Below are 18,277 nucleotides of genomic sequence, written 5' to 3'. Positions count from 1 at the left end.
CAGACTGGTCAGGGAATGTCTATAGAGGAGAAATGTCTATAGGGGCGGCGCAGTGGTTAGCACCGCAGCCTCACAGCTCCAGCGACCCGGGTTCAATTCTGGGTTCTGCCTGTGTGGAGTTTGCAAGTTCTCCCTGTGTCTGCGTGGGTTTTCTCCGGGTGCTCCGGTTTCCTCCCACATGCCAAAAGACTTGCAGGTTGATAGGTAAATTGGCCATTATAAATTGCCCCTAGTATAGGTAGGTGGTAGGGGAATATAGGGACAGGTGGGGATGTGGTCGGAATATGGAATTAGTGTAGGATTAGTATAAATGGGTTGTTGATGGTCGGCACAGACTCGGTGGGCCGAAGGGCCTGTTTCAGTGCTGTATCTCTAAACTAAAACTAAATGGAGACTGGTGAGGAGCATACCCTAATTAGAAATATAAAGACAGATAATAAGAGTTTCTATAGATATTTTAAAAAGAGTTCACAAAGTGAGCGTTGGTGAACAGGTATTTTGCATCAGTCTTCACCACAGAGGATATTATTAAAGGCGTTATAGCAGGGTATTTCGAAAAATTCACTGTAATCAGGCAGAGTCAACATGTTATTGTGAAAGGGAAATCCTGTTTAACCAATTTATTGAACTTCTTTGGGTGGTGCAGTGGATAGCGCCGCAGCCGCACAGCTCCAGTGACCTGGGTTGGATTCTGGGTACTGGGTGCGGAGTTTGCAAGTTCTCCCTGTGACCATGTGGGTTTCTGCCGGGGGCTCTGGTTTCCTCCCACAGCCAAAGACTTGCAGGTTGATAGGTAAATTGGCCATTGTAAATTGCCCCTAGTGTAGGTAGATAGTGTAGGGGATGTGGTTGGAATATCAGATTAATGTAGGATGAGTATAAATGGGTGGTTGATGGTCAGCACAGGCTCGGTGGGCCGAAGGACCTGTTTCAGCGTTGTATCTCTAAATAAATAAATAAAAATAAAGTAATATGTTCTGTGGATAAAGGGGAACTCCTGGATGTACTGTACTTAGATTTTCAAAAGGCATTTGACAAGTTGCCACATCAAGGGTTATTGCGGAAAATAAAAACTCATGGTGTAGGGGATAACATTTTGGCATGGATAGAAGATTGGCTAGCTGACAGGAAACAGAGTAGACATAAATTGGTCATTTTCTGTTGGCAAGATGTAATGAGTGGGGTGCTTCAGGGATCAGTGCTGGGGCTTCAACTGGCTATGCTGAGACCTCAACTTCTTACATTTTATATAAATGACTTGGTTGAAGGGACCGAAGGTATGGTTGCTAAATTTGCTGATGACACAAAGATAGGTAGAAAAGTAAGTTGTGAAGACGGCATAAGGAGGCTACAAAGGAATATAGATAGGTTAAGTGAGTGGGCAAAGATCTTGCAAATGACGTATAATTTGGGAAAATATGAAATTGTCCATTTTGGCAGCTAGAATGAAAAAGAAGCATATTATCTAAATGGTGAGAGATGCAGAGCTCTGCGATGCGGAAGGATCTGGGTGTCCTAGTGCATGAATCGCAAAAGATTAGTATGCATGTACAGCACGTAATAAGGAAAGTGAATAAAATGTTATCATTTATTGCAAGGGGAATTGAATATAAAAGTAGGGAGGTTATACTTCAGTTGTACAGGGCATTGGTGAGACCACATCTGGAGTACTGTGTACAGTATTGGTCTGCTTCTTTAAGGAAGGATGTAAACGCGTTGGAAGCAGTTCAGTGAAGGTTTACTAGACTATACCTGGAATGGGTGGATTGTCTTATGAGGAAAGGTTGGACAGGCTAGGTTTGTATCTGCTGGAGTTTAAAAAAGTAAGAGATGACTTGAATGAAACATTTAAGATTCTGAGGGGTCTTGATAGGGTGGAAGTGGAAAGGATGTTTCCTCTTGTGGTAGAATCTCCAAGGAGAACAACCCCCAGCTTCTCCAACCTAATCTTGTACATACAAGATTCTCCTACATTCACGGAGAAGACTCGGAGGGCGGAGTTCTGGACCGGTAAGTATAAAAAAACTTACCTCGGGGATTCGTGGCCTACATTCTCGGAGAAGACTCGGCGGGCGGCGTTCCGGACCGGTAAGTATAAAAAACTTACCTCTGGTAAACTGAAAAATGACGTTACAGGAAAGCTGTGACCTGATTGGCTGGTAGGGAATCTGTACTGAATTTGAAAATAAAACATTGGTAAAAATTGATTAAAACCCTAATTAACTAATTAATAAGTAGAGTAACTAAAACCAGAGGGAGGAGATTACTGTCTTTAGTTAGCATTTAATATTTATAGTAGAAATCTAGCACTAGGGACCATATAGTTAAATATAACAATTTAGTAAGTATTTAATAAGTATTTATTTTATATTAATTAACTAATTAGTGCTAGAAATGACAGTTAGAGGGGTGAAGTGCTTCACCTGTGAGATGTGGGAAGTCCGTGACGCTTCCAGCATTCCGGACGACTTCTTTCTTTTCTTTTGGGCCTCCTTATCTCGAGAGACAATGGATACGCGCCTGGAGGTGGTCAGTGGTTTGTGAAGCAGCGCCTGGAGTGGCTATAAAGGCCAATTCTGGAGTGACAGGCTCTTCCACAGGTGCTGCAGAGAAATTTGTTTGTTGGGGCTGTTGCACAGTTGGCTCTCCCCTTGCGCCTCTGTCTTTTTTCCTGCCAACTACTAAGTCTCTTCGACTCGCCACAATTTAGCCCTGTCTTTATGGCTGCCCGCCAGCTCTGGCGAATGCTGGCAACTGACTCCCACGACTTGTGATCAATGTCACACGATTTCATGTCGCGTTTGCAGACGTCTTTATAACGGAGACATGGACGGCCGGTGGGTCTGATACCAGTGGCGAGCTCGCTGTACAATGTGTCTTTGGGGATCCTGCCATCTTCCATGCGGCTCACATGGCCAAGCCATCTCAAGCGCCGCTGACTCAGTAGTGTGTATAAGCTGGGGGTGTTGGCCGCTTCAAGGACTTCTGTGTTGGAGATATAGTCCTGCCACCTGATGCCAAGTATTCTCCGAAGGCAGCGAAGATGGAATGAATTGAGACGTCGCTCTTGGCTGGCATACGTTGTCCAGGCCTCGCTGCCGTAGAGCAAGGTACTGAGGACACAGGCCTGATACACTCGAACTTTTGTGTTCCGTGTCAGTGCACCATTTTCCCACACTCTCTTGGCCAGTCTGGACATAGCAGTGGAAGCCTTACCCATGCGCTTGTTGATTTCTGCATCTAGAGACAGGTTACTGGTGATAGTTGAGCCTAGGTAGGTGAACTCTTGAACCACTTCCAGAGCGTGGTCGCCAATATTGATGGATGGAGCATTTCTGACATCCTGCCCCATGATGTTCGTTTTCTTGAGGCTGATGGTTAGGCCAAATTCATTGCAGGCAGACGCAAACCTGTCGATGAGACTCTGCAGGCATTCTTCAGTGTGAGATGTTAAAGCAGCATCGTCAGCAAAGAGGAGTTCTCTGATGAGGACTTTCCGTACTTTGGACTTCGCTCTTAGACGGGCAAGGTTGAACAACCTGCCCCCTGATCTTGTGTGGAGGAAAATTCCTTCTTCAGAGGATTTGACTACATCTGCAGGAAGTGTACCCAGTTGCAGCTCCTCACAGACCGCATGGATCGGTTGGAGCAGCAATTGGATGCACTTAGGAGCATGCAGGTGGCAGAGAGCGTCTAGACAGGAGTTTTAGAGAAGTGGTTACACCCAAGGTGCAGGCAGATAGATGGGTGACCGCTAGAAGGGGCAGGCAGTCAGTGCAGGAATCCCTTGTGGCTCTCCCCCTCTCTAACAAGTATACCGTTTTGGATACTGTTGGGGGGGATGGCCTATCAGGGGAAAACAGCAGCAGCAGCCAGAGCAGTGGCACCACGGCTGGCACTGTTGTTCAGCAGGGAGGGACAAAGCACAGAAGAGCAATAGTTATAGGGGACTCTATAGTCAGGGGCACAGATAGGCGCTTCTTTGGACGTGAAAGAGACTCCAGGATGGTATGTTGCCTCCCTGGTGCCAGGGTCAAGGATGTCTCTGAACGGACAGGGGGCATTCTGAAGGGGGAGGGTGAACAGCCAGAGGTTGTGGTACACATCGGTACCAACGACATAGGCAGGAAGAGTGATGAGGTCCTGCAGGGGGAGTTTAGGGAGTTACGTAGAAAGTTAAAAAAACAGGACCTCGAGGGTTGTAATCTCGGGATTACTCCCTGTGCTACATGACAGTGAGGCTAGAAATAGAAAGATAGTGCAGCTAAACACGTGGCTGAACAGCTGGTGTAGAAGGGAGGATTTCAGATATTTGGACCATTGGGATCTCTTCAGGGACAGATGGGACCTGTACAAGAAGGACGGGTTGCATCTAAACTGGAGGGTCACAAATATCCTGGCTGCGAGGTTTGCTAGCGTCACTCGGGAGGGTTTAAACTAGTGTGGCAGGGGAGTGGGAACCAGAGCAGTAGGACAGCAAGTGAAATAAATGAAGGGGAACTAGTAAAGAATGCCAGTAAGACTAAAAGAAAGAGCAGGCAGGAAGATGTTGCGGAGAACAGTGGGACTGGTGGTCTGAAGTGCATTTGTTTCAATGCAAGAAGTATAACAGGTAAGACAGATGAACTTAGAGCTTGGATTAGTACTTGGAACTATGATGTTGTTGCTGTTACAGAGACTGGGTTGAGGGAAGGATAGGATTGGCAGCTAAATGTTCCAGGATTTAGAAGCTTCAGGCGGGATAGAGGGGGATGTAAAAGGGGTGGGGGAGTTGCATTACTGGTTAAGGAGAAAACCACAGCTGTACTGCGGGAGGACACCTCGGAGGCATCATGCAACGAGGCAGTATGGGTGGAGCTCAGGAATAGGAAGGGTGCAGTCACGATGTTGGGAGTTTACTACAGGCCTCCCAACAGCCAGCGGGAGGTAGAGGAGCAGATATGTAGACAGATTTTGGAAAGATGGAAAGGTAACATGGTTGTAGTGGTGGGTGATTTTAACTTCCCCTATATTGACTGGGACTCACTTAGTGCTAGGGGCTTGGATGGGGCAGAATTTGTAAGGAGCATCCAGGAGGGCTTCTTGAAACAATATGCAGATAGTCCAACTAGGGATGGGGCCGTACTGGACCTGGTATTGGGGAATGAGCCCGGCCAGGTGGTCGAAGTTTCAGTAGGGGAGCATTTCGGGAACAGTGACCATAATTCCATAAGTTTTAAGGTACTTGTGGATAAGGCTAAGAGTAGTCCTCGGATGAAGGTGCTAAATTGGGGGAAGGCTAATTATAACAATATTAGGCAGGAACTGAAGAATTTAGATTGGGGGCGGCTGTTTGAGGGTAAATCAACATCTGACATGTGGGAGTCTTTCAAACGTCAGTTGATTAGAATCCAGGACCAGCATGTTCCTGTGAGGAAGAAGGATAAGTTTGGCAAGTTTCGGGAACTTTGGATAACGCGGGATATTGTGAGCCTCGTCAAAAATCAAAAGGAAGCATTCGTAAGGGCTGGAAGACTAGGAACAGACGAATCCCTTGAGGAATGTAAAGACCGTAGGAAGGAACTTAAGCAAGGAGTCAGGAGAGCTAAAAGGGGTTATGCGAAGTCATTGGCAAACAGGATTAAGGAAAATCCCAAGGCTTTTTATACGTATATAAAGAGCAAGAGGATAACCAGGGAAAGGGTTGGCCCACTCAAGGACAGAGAAGGGAATCTATGTGTGGAGCCAGAGGAAATGGGCGAGGTACTAAATGAGTACTTTGCATCAGTATTCACCAAGGAGGAGGACTTGGTGGATGATGAGCCTAGGGAAGGGAGTGCAGATAGTCTCAGTCATCTCATTATCAAAAAGAAGGAGATGTTGGGTGTCTTGCAAAGCATTAAGGTAGATAAGTCCCCAGGGCTTGATGGGATCTACCCCAGAATACTGAGGGAGGCAAGGGAAGAAATTGCTGGGGCCATGACAGGTATCTTTGCATCCTCATTGGCTACAGGTGAGGTCCCAGAGGACTGGAGAATAGCCAATGTTGTTCCTTTGTTTAAGAAGGGTAGCAAGGATAATCCAGGAAATTATAGGCCGGTGAGCCTTACGTCAGTGGTAGGGAAACTATTAGAGAGGATTCTTCGGGACAGGATTTACTCCCATTTGGAAACAAACGAACTTATTCGCGAGAGGCAGCATGGTTTTGTGAAGGGGAGGTCATGTCTCACTAATTTGATTGAGTTTTTTGAGGAACTGACAAAGATGATTGATGAAGGAAGGGCAGTGGATGTTATCTATATGGACTTTAGTAAAGCCTTTGACAAGGTCCCTCATGGCAGACTGATACAAAAGGTGAAGTCACATGGGATCAGAGGGGAGCTGGCAAGATGGATACAGAACTGGCTCGGTCATAGAAGACAGAGGGGAGCAGTGGAAGGGTGCTTTTCTGAATGGAGGGATGTGACTAGTGGTGTTCCGCAGGGATCAGTGCTGGGACCTTTGCTGTTTGTAGTATATATAAATGATTTGGAGGAAAATGTAGCTGGTCTGATTAGTAAGTTTGCGGACGACACAAAGGTTGGTGGAGTTGCGGACAGTGATGAGGATTGTCAGAGGATACAGCAGGATATAGATCGGTTGGAGACTTGGGCGGAGAAATGGCAGATGGAGTTTAATTTGGACAAATATGAGGTAATGCATTTTGGAAGGTCTAATGCAGGTGGGTACAGTAAATGGCAGAACCCTTAGGAGTATTGACAGGCAGAGAGATCTGGGCGTACAGGTCCACAGGTCACTGAAAGTGGCAACGCAGGTGGATAAGGTAGTCAAGAAGGCATACGGCATGCTTGCCTTCATCGGTCGGGGCATAGAGTATAAAAATAGGCAAGTCATGCTGCAGCTGTTCAGAACTTTAGTTAGGCCACACTTAGAATATTGCGTGCAATTCTGGTCGCCACACGACCAGAAGGACGTGGAGGCTTTGGAGAGGGTACTGAAGAGGTTTACCAGGATGTTGCCTGGTCTGGAGGGCATTAGCTATGAGGAGAGGTTGGATAAATTCGGATTGTTTTCACTGCAACGATGGAGGTGGAGGGGCGACATGATAGAGGTTTACAAAGTTATGAGTGGCATGGACAGAGTGGATAGTCAGAAGCTTTTTCCCAGAGTGGAAGAGTCAGTTACTGGGGGACATAGGTTTAAGGTGAGAGGGGCAAAGTTTAGAGGGGATGTGCGAGGCAAGTTCTTTACACAGAGGGTGGTGAGTGCCTGGAACTTGTTACCGGGTGGTGGTGGAAGCAGGTACCATAGGGACGTTGAAGAGGCAGCTTGACAAATACATGAATAGGATGGGAATAGAGGGATACGGATCCCGGAAGTGCAGAAGGTTTTAGTTTAGGCAGGCATCAAGATCGGAGCAGGCTTAGAGGGCCGAATGGCCTGTTCCTGTGCTGTACTGTTCTTTGTTCTTTGTTTGTCAGTTCCCTCATACCAGGCACCATTCTGGTAAATTTCCTCTGCACCCTCTTCAAGACCCTCACATCCTTCCTAACTTGTGACGAGCAGAAGAACAAAGAAAATTACAGCACAGGAACAGGCCCTTCGGTCCTCCAAGCCTGCACCGATCCAGATCCTCTATCTAAACATGTCGCCTATTTTCTAAGGGTCTGTATCTCTTTGCTTCCTGCCCATTCATGTATCTGTCTAGATACATCTTAAAAGACGCTATCGTGCCCGCGTCTACCACCTCTGCTGGCAACGCGTTCCAAGTACCCACCACCCTCTGCGTAAAGAACTTTCCACGCATATCCCCCCTAAACTTTTCCCCTCTCACTTTGAACTCGTGACCCCTTGTAATTGAATCCCACACTCTGGGGAAAAAGCTTCTTGCTATCCACCCTGTCTATACCTCTCATGATTTTAACACCTCAATCAGGTCCCCCCTCAACCTCCGTCTTTCTAATGAAAATAATCCTAATCTACTCAACCTCTCTTCATAGCTAGTGCCCTCCATACCAGGAAACATCCTGGTGAACCTCCTCTGCACCCTCTCCAAAGCATCTACATCCTTTTGGTAATGTGGCGACCAGAACTGCACGCAGTATTCCAAATGTGGCCGAACCAAAGTCTTATACAACTGTAACATGACCTGCCAACCCTTGTACTCAATACCCCGTCCGATGAAGGAAAGCATGCCGTATGCCTTCTTGACCACTCTATTGACCTGCGTTGCCACCTTCAGGGAACAATGGATCTGAACACCCAAATCTCTCTGTACATCAATTTTCCCCAGGACTTTTCCATTTACTGTATAGTTCACTCTTGAATTGGATCTTCCAAAATGCATCACCTCGCATTTGCCCTGATTGAACTCCATCTGCCATTTCTCTGCCCAACTCTCCAGTCTGAACTGGACACAATACTCTCGTTGTGGCCAAACCAGAGATTTATAAAGATTCAGCATAACTTCCCTGCTTTTGCACTCAAAACCACCATTTATGAAGCTCAAGATCCCAAATGCTTTGCCTATTACTCTCAATATGTCCTGCCGCCTTTAATGATCTGTACACAAAAACTCTCAGGTCCCTCTCTCCTTAGATCTGTTCCATTAGGTGTATATTGCCTTGCCCTATATCTTCTGCAAAAATGCATCTCCTCACCATGAGGGTTGCAATCCCTGGAACTTAGAAGGTTAAGTGGTGAGCTGATCAAAAATTTCAAGATATTAGAACTGACAGTATTGATCAGGGGTGTCCAACCTTTTCGCGTGAGGAGCCACATTATAATTTTTGCTCTACAAAAGGGGCAGGTGAGCAACTTTCAGAAAGATTAAAGGTATCAGAAATTTATTTTATTATTATTCAAAACCACAAAAATGTGCATTTTTAGGAACAAGGTTTAAATGAGAAGACCATTAACTCATCGCTTTGTTGAACACTTATTTAATGAGATACCTGACATTGATTTTGCTTGCAGAGTTAGTGTCTGCCTGCACACTTGATGTAGTGATGCAGAGTATTCTGGATCGATGTCTGTCTTTCAGGGGTGATCTTGATTGCTCTCTATCCCCCTCTCTGCCTCTGTCCCTCTCTCTGCCTATGTCTGTCTCCCTCCCTCTCTCTCCCCTCTGTCTCTCTCCCTCTCTCTCTGCCTCCGTTTTTCTCTCTCTGTTTCTCTCTCCCTCTCTCTGTCTTTGTGTCTATGTCTGTCTCTCTCTCTGTCTCTCTCTGTGTGTCTGTGTAACTGTGTCACTGTGTTTCTGTCTGTCGTCACTGACTATTTTTTTCTTCTCTGTTTAAAAACAGTGTGCCTTTAAGACTGTCTAAAACCAGTGCACCTTTAAGACTGTCTAAAACCAGTGCACCTTTAAGACAGAGAGAGAGCTTTTATATTCCCGAGAACAGTGTGCCACCGCAAGCCTGTTTCCTAGGTAACAGCAGGAGATGTGCTGTAATGTTTTAATTTGACTGTGTGCAGGCACTGGCTGAAACCAGTCTGAATTGGGACCTCAATGAAGTGTGCATACTTAAAAGAAGCTGTCTATATCTCAGCAGAGAAAATATACATTGAGCTCAGACTGTGTTTGCCTCAGAAGGAAAAAAATCCTAGAAAGAACATTTTCATTGTTGGAGGTAGTAAATTCCATTTTACTTCAAAACTCCAAGAAGTCTTTGTGACAGAAGTAATTCTATTATAATAAAAACAAGAAATGCTGGAACCACTCAGCAGGTCTGGCAGCATCTGTGGAAAGAGAAGCAGAGTTAACGTTTCGGGTCAGTGACCCTTCATCGGAACTGACAAATATTAGAAAAGTCACAGGTTATAAGCAAGTGAGGTGGGGGTGGGGCAAGAGATAACAAAGGAGGTCTAGATTGGGCCAGGCCACATAGCTGACCAAAAGGTCACAGAGCAAAGGCAAACAATATGTTAATGGTGTGTTGAAAGACAAAGCATTAGTACAAATTAGGTGTAAATACACTGAATATTGAACAGCAGCAAGTGCAAACCTGAAAAAAAACCAGTGGGTAAGCAAACTAAGATGAAATGAAATAAATGCAAAAAAAAGGATTGTAAAAAATGTAAAAAAGAATGTAAAAAAAAAAGGAAGAAAAACTAACTAAAAATGAAAGTAAAATGGGGGGCTGTCGTGCTCTGAAATGATTGAACTCAATGTTCAGTCTGGCAGGCTGTAGTGTGCCTAATCGGTAAATGAGATGCTGTTCCTTGAGCTTGCGTTGATGTTCACTGGAACACTGCAGCAATCCCATCTATTGCCTGTTTGTGTTTGCTGGAATTCTCAGTAAAGTTTCTACCAAAAGACTGCCAATTTAAAATTCAAGTAGACCTAATGCTGTGCTCCTCGTTGAAAGAACTGTGACTTCGCCTGGAGACTTCGAGTGGCATCTGATTATTTTGCTCTCGGACACCTCATCAACCTGGAGTGTAACCCACCAGGACTTACAACCCATCTACTTAGTTTATTTCTAAGCAACACCATTTTTAAAACCAGTTAAATGTCGATTTTTGAGTGTATGTGTGTGTGAATGGGGGAGTTAGTATAAGTAAGAAGTTATAAGGTCTTTAGACATAAATTTATCTTAATAGTGTTTATGATTTAGTTTATTAATAAATAGTTAATTTGTTGTCTAAAAATACCTGTTTTGGTGTATTTTATTCTGGGGGTTAATAAAGTTTTAAATTTGGCTGTTTTCTGGTAGGTTGGCAAACTTTAATAATATTCTGCGGCCTGTGGAGTATTGGGACTGAAATGACAGTGCATTACGCCCACCTCGGTTGTAACACTGTCTATCTCTCTCTGTCTCTGTGTATCTTTGTTTCTCTCTGTCTCTGTGTCTCTCATTGTCTGCGAGTGTGTGTGTGTGTGTCTCTCTCTCTCTCTTTCTCCCCCCCCCCCCACTCCTCTGTGAACCCCCCCCCCCCCCCACCTCCTCTATGTTACCCCAGCACACCGCTCCCTGGACCCAGTTACCCCAGCACCCTGCTCCCAGGATCCGGTTACTCCAGCACCCTGTTCCCAGAGTCCATTTACTGCAGGATCCTGCTCCCAGGGCCCAGTTACCCCAGCACCCTGCTCCCAGGGCCCAGTTACCCCTGCTCCCAGGGCCCAGTTACTCCAGCACCCTGCTCCCAGGGCCTGAATACTCCAGCACCCTGCTCCCAGGGTCCATTTACTGCAGGGCCCTGCTCCCAGAGCCCAGTTACCCCAGCACCCTGCTCCCAGGGCCCAGTTAACCTGGCACACTGCTCCTGAGGCCTTGGCACCCAGGGCCCAGTTATCGCAGGATCCTACTCCTAGGTCTGGTTACTCCAGTACCCTGCTGCCAGGGCCCAGTTACCTCAGCACACTGCTCCTATCATCCAGTTACTCCAGCACCCTGCTCCCAGGGTCCAGTTACCCCAGCACCCTGCTCCCATGGCCTGGTTACCCCAGCACCCTGCTCCCATGGCCTGGTTACCCCAGCACCCTGTTCCCATGGCCTGGTTACCCCAGCACCCTGCTCCCATGGCCTGGTTACCCCAGCACCCTGCTCCCAGGGCCCAGTTAACCTGGTACACTGCTCCTGAGGCCTTGGCACCCAGGGCCCAGTTATCGCAGGATCCTACTCCTAGGTCTGGTTACTCCAGTACCCTGCTGCCAGGGCAGAGTTACTCTAGCACCCTGCTCCCAGGGCCGTGATACTCCAGCACCTTGCTCCCAGGGCCCGGTTACCTCAGCACCCTGCACGCAGGGCCCGGTTATTCCAGCACACTGCTCCCAGGGCCCATTACTTCGCAACCATGCTCCTGAGGCCCGGTTACCATGGCACCCAGTTACCCCAGCACCCTGCACCCAGAACCCATTTACCCCTGCACCCAGGGTCTGGTTACCCCGGCACCCTGTATCCAGGGCCTGGTTACTCCAGCACCCTGCTCCCTTGGCCTGGGCTCTGCCACCTCCTCAAGCGTCTTCTCGGTGGCAGTGATGAAGACCCTGTGGCCCAGGACAAGTCCATTTGCCGGCAGAGCCATTGTTCGGTCTGGGGCCTGAGCTCACGGCTGGGCAGACCGCAGTGGGAATGGAGTCCGGGCAGGAAGCACCAGCAGACAGGCAGTTCAGCCCAGGCGCTGCCATCTTACTAAAGGAGCCAAAATATCAGGTACTGATATTGGAGGACATGCGCAGTGAGGTGTCTTCACCATGTCAGTAAAGGAGCTGCAGCCCTTGTCCATCACTGACCATTTTGGCGGGTCAGATGGAAACTATTGGCCGGCCGGATTCTGGCTCATGGGCCGAATGTTCTGGAGTCTAGAACTAGGAGGAATAGTGTATAACTTGGAGCCAGACCTTTTAGGAGTGAAGTTAGGAAACACTTCTACGCACAAAAGGTGGTAGAAGTTTGGAACTCTCATCTCCAAACAGTAGTTGATGTGAGATCAATGTTAATTTTAAATCTGACATTGATAGATCTTTGTTAACCAATGGTATTGAGGGAAATGGGGCAATGGCAAGTATCTTGAGTTAGGTCACAGATCAGTCATTATCTCATTGCAGGGTGGAACAGGCTCGAAGGGCTAAATGGCCAGCTCCTAGAATCATAGAAACTTAAAACACTGGAGGAGGCCATTCAACCCTTTGAGCTTGTGCTGGCTCTTTGAAAGAGCAGTTGTGTTTAGTCCCACACACCCACTTGTTGTTTGTAAGCCTGTAAGTTCCTCATTCTCAAACACCTGTCAACTCCCTTTTAAAATGACTGATCGAATCAGGTTCCACCATCTTTGCAGGTGGAGCGTTCCAGATCCCGACAACTCTCTGTTGGTGCAGAAACTGTTGAACTCAATGTTGAGTCCGGAAGGTTGTCAAGTGCCTAATTGAAAGATGAGCTGCTGTTCCTTGTGCCCCCATTGAGCTTCATTGGAACAGAGCAGGAGGCCGAGGACAGAGAGGTTGGAGTGGGAGTGGGATGGAGAATTAAAATGGAAAGTGACTGGAAACTCAGGGTCACACTTGCAGACTGAATGAAGGTGTTCCTCAAAGTGATCACCAATCTGTGTTTGGTCTTCCCAATGTACAGCAGACCACATTGTGAGCAGTGAATATAATATAGTACATTGCAAAAAGTACGAGTAAATCACTGTTTGGTTTCATCCGACAAAACCTTGAGAATAGCCCAAAGGAAGATACTTTATTTGAAGAGTAAAGGTTACAATGTAAAGCAAACCGATTGCCAGAATATTAAACTTCACCCCAGCTATAAAGATTGATGAACATCAGCAGATAAACCCCAACTGTTAGAATGATCATGGTTCAGTCCTGGATGTGATTAACAGCAGCAATAACAGCAGAATCCAACCCCTACAGTCAGTTGTGACCTCACGTGTGTGTTGAGGTTCGATGACTGTGTGAATCCTCTCCCACACACGGAGCAGGTGAGTGGCCTCTGTCCAGTGTGACTGCACCGATGAGTCCCCAGCTCAGACGGGTAATTGAATTTCTTCCCACAGTCCCCACATTTCCATGGTTTCTCCGCAGTGTGACTGCGCTTGACATTCGACAGGCCAGATGATCGGCTGAAGCCTTTTCCACACACAGGACATGTGTACAGTTTCTCCCCACTGTGGATGAGGCTTTTTGCTTCCATGATCAAAGGCTGATGATGTTCAGGTCCTGATATATTGAGTGGCTCTGTCAGACTGTGATGTGATGTTTTGTTTGATTTTATCTGTTCCAGTTCTGTGGGGTGTAAACAGTAACCCCGGCACTTAACAACACCTTCAGGAGAGATGGTGAGAAACCATCCCCTCCCCGCCTGTGCAGAGTGAGAATAAAATCAATGTCTGTAAATCATCTCCTGATACCCTGTGAAAGGCGTTGACAAAAAAAAAAACTTAGGATTCTGCGTTTTGAAAAACTGAAAAAGGATTTCAGTGGACATTGAGACAGTTGCAAATAGTTAAACTTTATAGATATTTTGATACGAAGTTCAACAAAAGCTGAACTGGTAAACAAGGACTGGAATGCAGGTAATTTCAAGGAAACCAGCAGGGGTTGGCCTCAGAGCTACCCTCTGTTATAACAAGAGAGAATTTATGATTGGGCATGAGACCTGTTTCAAGAAGGTTTTGGTTTCAGTTTGGAACTTTAAAAAGACAGTGAGTTTGGACAAAAAGCCTGCATTTGAAATTTGATTTTGACCTGCCTGAAAATCAGAAGAAGACCCAGAAAAATCCTGCATCTCTTGATTTCAAATGTGGCAGATTCCTACTGCCTTCTGTCTCTGAAGAATCCCTGCATAAAGCTGTGCTGTGATCTCCTGGGTTTTAAGAAATCCTGAATATTGGAAGAAACCTTTTCCAGCTATACTGCTGCTATAAGACCTAAGGAGATCGTTGTTGCTGCACACCTGATGGAAGACCTTATACTGTTAAAGTTCTTTGAACGCCTACCCATCACAAACTATTCATCAACCTCACTTGGAAAGACTTCAAGTGGCATCCAACTATTCGACTTTGGGACACCTTGCCAAACTGAAGATCTTCCTTACAGATCTGAACAGACTGAGTTTTTAAAAAATTATTCCTTTGATTCCTATGAAACAGCCGTAAACAAAAATCCTCTTTTTCCCGGTTAACTTTTTTTTTGGAGGTATCTTGCATGTGCATGAGGGCTAGAGAAAATAAGGAGCTTTAACATCTCAATTTGTATATAGGTTTTATTATTGGTTACACTTGTTTTCATAATAAACAGTTATTTTTTGTTGATTAAAGAGACCTGGTTGGTGTGCTTTATTCTGGGAACAAATAGATATATAATTGGCTGTTTCGGTAAGTGAGAAAATTTATTGATATGCTGTGACCTGTGGAGAAATGGGACTGAATTAACAGTGCACTCCTCCCACCTTGGTCATAACACTGGCTTCAATTCTCCAGTCCCTGTGTGCAGAGTGAGAATAAAATCAAGGAGCCAATGATTTCTTCTCCTGGTCACAAGAGATCTTGAAGCCCCTGCCCACTCTCTCTTGCCCCACAAATTACCAGATTCATTCAGCTCAAATTCACAACCTGCCTTTGTGTTTTTGTGGGTTCTCTCCCGTTCCCTTTTTCCTGTTATAAATTCATTTTACCAAGGTATTAGAAAGGGAGGATTTGCAGACGGGAAACTCAAACAAAATATCATGTCAAGATCTGTCAGAGTTGCTCGATTCATCAAGATCTGAATATCATCGGGATTTGATCATGGAAACAAAGCACCCCATTCACAGCGTGAAAAAACTACGTGTGTTCTGTGTGTGGACGAGGCTTCAGCCATTTATCTGGCCTGTCAAAACACAAACGCTGTCACACTAGGGAGAAGCCGTGGAAATGTGGGGACTGTCAGAAGGAATTCAATTACCCGTCTGAGCTGGAAGTTCATTGACACAGTCACATTGGGGAGTGGCCGTTCACCTGCTCCGTGTGTGGGAAGGGATTTACTCAGTCATCCAAACTACTGAGACACCAGCAAGTTCACACTGGGGAGAGGATGTTCACCTGCTACATGTGTGGGAAGAGATTAGTTGATTCATCCACCCTGCTGAGACACCAGCGATTTCACACTGGGGAGAGGCCATTCACCTGCTCTGAGTGTGGGAAGGGATTCGCTCAGTCATCGAACTTGCTGAGACACCAGCGAGTTCACAGGTGATTATAGGGCTTGGATTCTGCTGTTTTTTTTAATTTCCAAAATATACTTTATTCATAAAAATCTGTAAAAATTACATTACCAGTTTCAAACAGCACCAAGTCAAAAAATACAAACAGTGCAAAGGAGGTCCGTTTGCTTCATTACAATCATGAGTTGCCTCACAACCCTTCCATTTCACATTTGTCATGCCAATTACATTTTTACATTTTACAGCAAATGAAAATTTTCCCGATACAGTTCGAGGGGTTTCTCATGGATCCAGCCCCTCAGTTCAGCTTGGTGGGGGGACCTTACACTGTGGTCTTTCCCCATTGAGCCTTTACTGCGGCTGCCCAAAGCTTTAGTACGTCCCTCAGCACGTAGTCCTGGACCTTGGAATGTGCCAGTCTGCAACATTCGGTGGTGGACAACTGTTTGAGCTGGAAGACCAGCAAGTTTTGGGCAGACCAAAGGGCGTCTTTCACCGAATTGATAGTCCTCCAGCAGCAGTTGATGATTCTGCTGTTGTTGCTGCTGTTAATCACACCCAGGACTGAACCATATTCATTCTGACAGATGGGGTTTATTTCTGATATCAGTTGCCCCTCTTGGACTGAGCGTGTACCCCACAGCATCTCTCATTCATGTGTGAATAGACCTTCATGTCTGCAAACCTCATTTTAAATTTAAATCCACTCAGTAAATGTACTGAACAAAAGATGAACAATAAACAGATCACAGGCCAATCCTGCATCTCGATAGGAGAAAGTCTGTTCTTTAGCTCGAGAACGAGGCTGTTTAAGCTCTGAATGTTTGTAAGCACCAGCAGACTTGAGCTGTTTGATAGACAGGCTGTTCACAGCTGTTAATATGTCAGATATTGAAGGAATTTTACTCAAAGTAAACTCACCAATTTATAACCTCAGACTCCAGTCCCTGCTGTAATTAATACTCAGCAACCATTCATGCTGATTTACAGTCAATCACTGAATAGTCTGGTTAATCTTTGTTACTTGTTTTTATGAAATACTCTCCCTATTAGTGCTGAACTGCTGGATAACTCTGATTACATTTCTCTGTGTTTATACATGTTTATAAAGTGTCTGTGTGCCCAGATTTAACTAAGTTGTGATTTGTAACCAATAAATGATGTTTTGGGCATGACTTGTAGTCTGGTATCTTGGTGATTTGTCAAGAAAGATTTAATTCACTCACTCAGCAGCTTGAGAGGAACCAGACTGAGGTTTAATGAACATAAGAAATAGGAGCTGGAGGAGGCCATTTGGCCCTTCGAGCCTGTTCTGCCATTCACCAAGATCATGACTGATCATCTACCTCAACTCCATCTTCCTGCACTATCCCCATATCCCTTAATTCCCTCAGTACCCAAAAATCTATCAATCTCTGTCTTAAATATACTCAACGACTGAGCATCCACAGCTCCCTGGGGTAGACAATTCCAAAGATTCACAACCCTTTCAGTGAAGAAATTTCTCCTCATTTCAGTCCTAAATGGCCGACCCCTTATCCTGAGGCTTGGAGTGGATACATTCAAATGAGAAATGAAAATTCCTAGGGGAGGCCCCACTATCCGTGGTTAACTAAAAAAGTTAAACATAGTATCAATTTAAAGAAAAGCATATAATTGTGCAAAGATGGGTGGCAGGTCAGACGATTGGACAGAATATAAAGAATAGCAAACAATGACTAAAAGATTCATAAGGAGGGAAAAATTAGAGTACGAGAGAAAGCTGGTTAGAAATATAAAAACAGATAGTGAGAGTTTCTGTAGATATTTAATAAAGAAAAGAGTTAACAAAGTGAGCGTTGGTCCTATAGAAAGTGAGTTTGGGGAATTAATAAGGGAAAATGAGGAGATGGCAGATGAACTGAAAAAAAAAGAGGATACAAGTAACATCCCAGAAATAGCTGGAAGTCAGGAAATGGAAGGGAGGGAAGAACTCAAGAAAATTACAATCACCAGGGAAGTGGTACTGAGAAAATTGTTGGATCTGCGGGCTGACAAGTCCCCAGGTCCTGATGGACTTCATCCTAGGGTCTTAAAAGAAGTGGCTAGTGGGAGAGTTGATACATTGGTTTTAATTTTCCAAAATTCCCTAGATTCGGGGAAGGTTCCATTAGACTGGAAAATAGCCAATGTAACTCCTTTATTAAAAAACAGAAGGAGACAGAAAGCAGGAAACTATGGGCCAGTTAGCTTAACATCTGTCATAGGAAAAATCTTAGGAGCTATTATTAAAGACATTATAGCAGGGCACTTAGAAAAATTCAAGGTAATCAGGCAGAGTCAACATGGTTTTGTGAAAGGGAAATCATGTGTAACCAATTTACTGGAGTTATTTGAAGAAGTAATGTGCTGTGGATAAAGGGGAACCGGTGGATGTACTGTACTTATTTCCAGATGGCATTTGATAAGGTGCCACATCAAAGGTTATTGTGGAAAATAAAAGCTGATTGTGTAGGGGGTAACAGTTTGGCATGGATAGAAGATTGGCTAGCTAATAGGAAACAGAGAGTAGGCATAAATCGGTCATTATCTGGTTGGTAAGATGTAACAAGTGATGTGCCACAGGGATCAGTGCTGGGGCCTCAACGTTTTACAATTTATATAAATGT

General features: G+C 45.3%; 1 pseudogene; it reads left to right on the top strand.

Annotated features, from left to right (window-relative positions):
- Positions 1-14,384: 14,384 nt before the first annotated feature.
- Positions 14,385-18,277, top strand: part of LOC137348695 (zinc finger protein 721-like) — a 44,380-nt pseudogene continuing 40,487 nt past the window's right edge.

This window comes from Heterodontus francisci, chromosome 34 (genome assembly GCF_036365525.1).
Source record: "Heterodontus francisci isolate sHetFra1 chromosome 34, sHetFra1.hap1, whole genome shotgun sequence".
Lineage (NCBI taxonomy): Eukaryota > Metazoa > Chordata > Chondrichthyes > Heterodontiformes > Heterodontidae > Heterodontus > Heterodontus francisci.
This window is presented reverse-complemented; position numbering and strand designations above follow the sequence as displayed.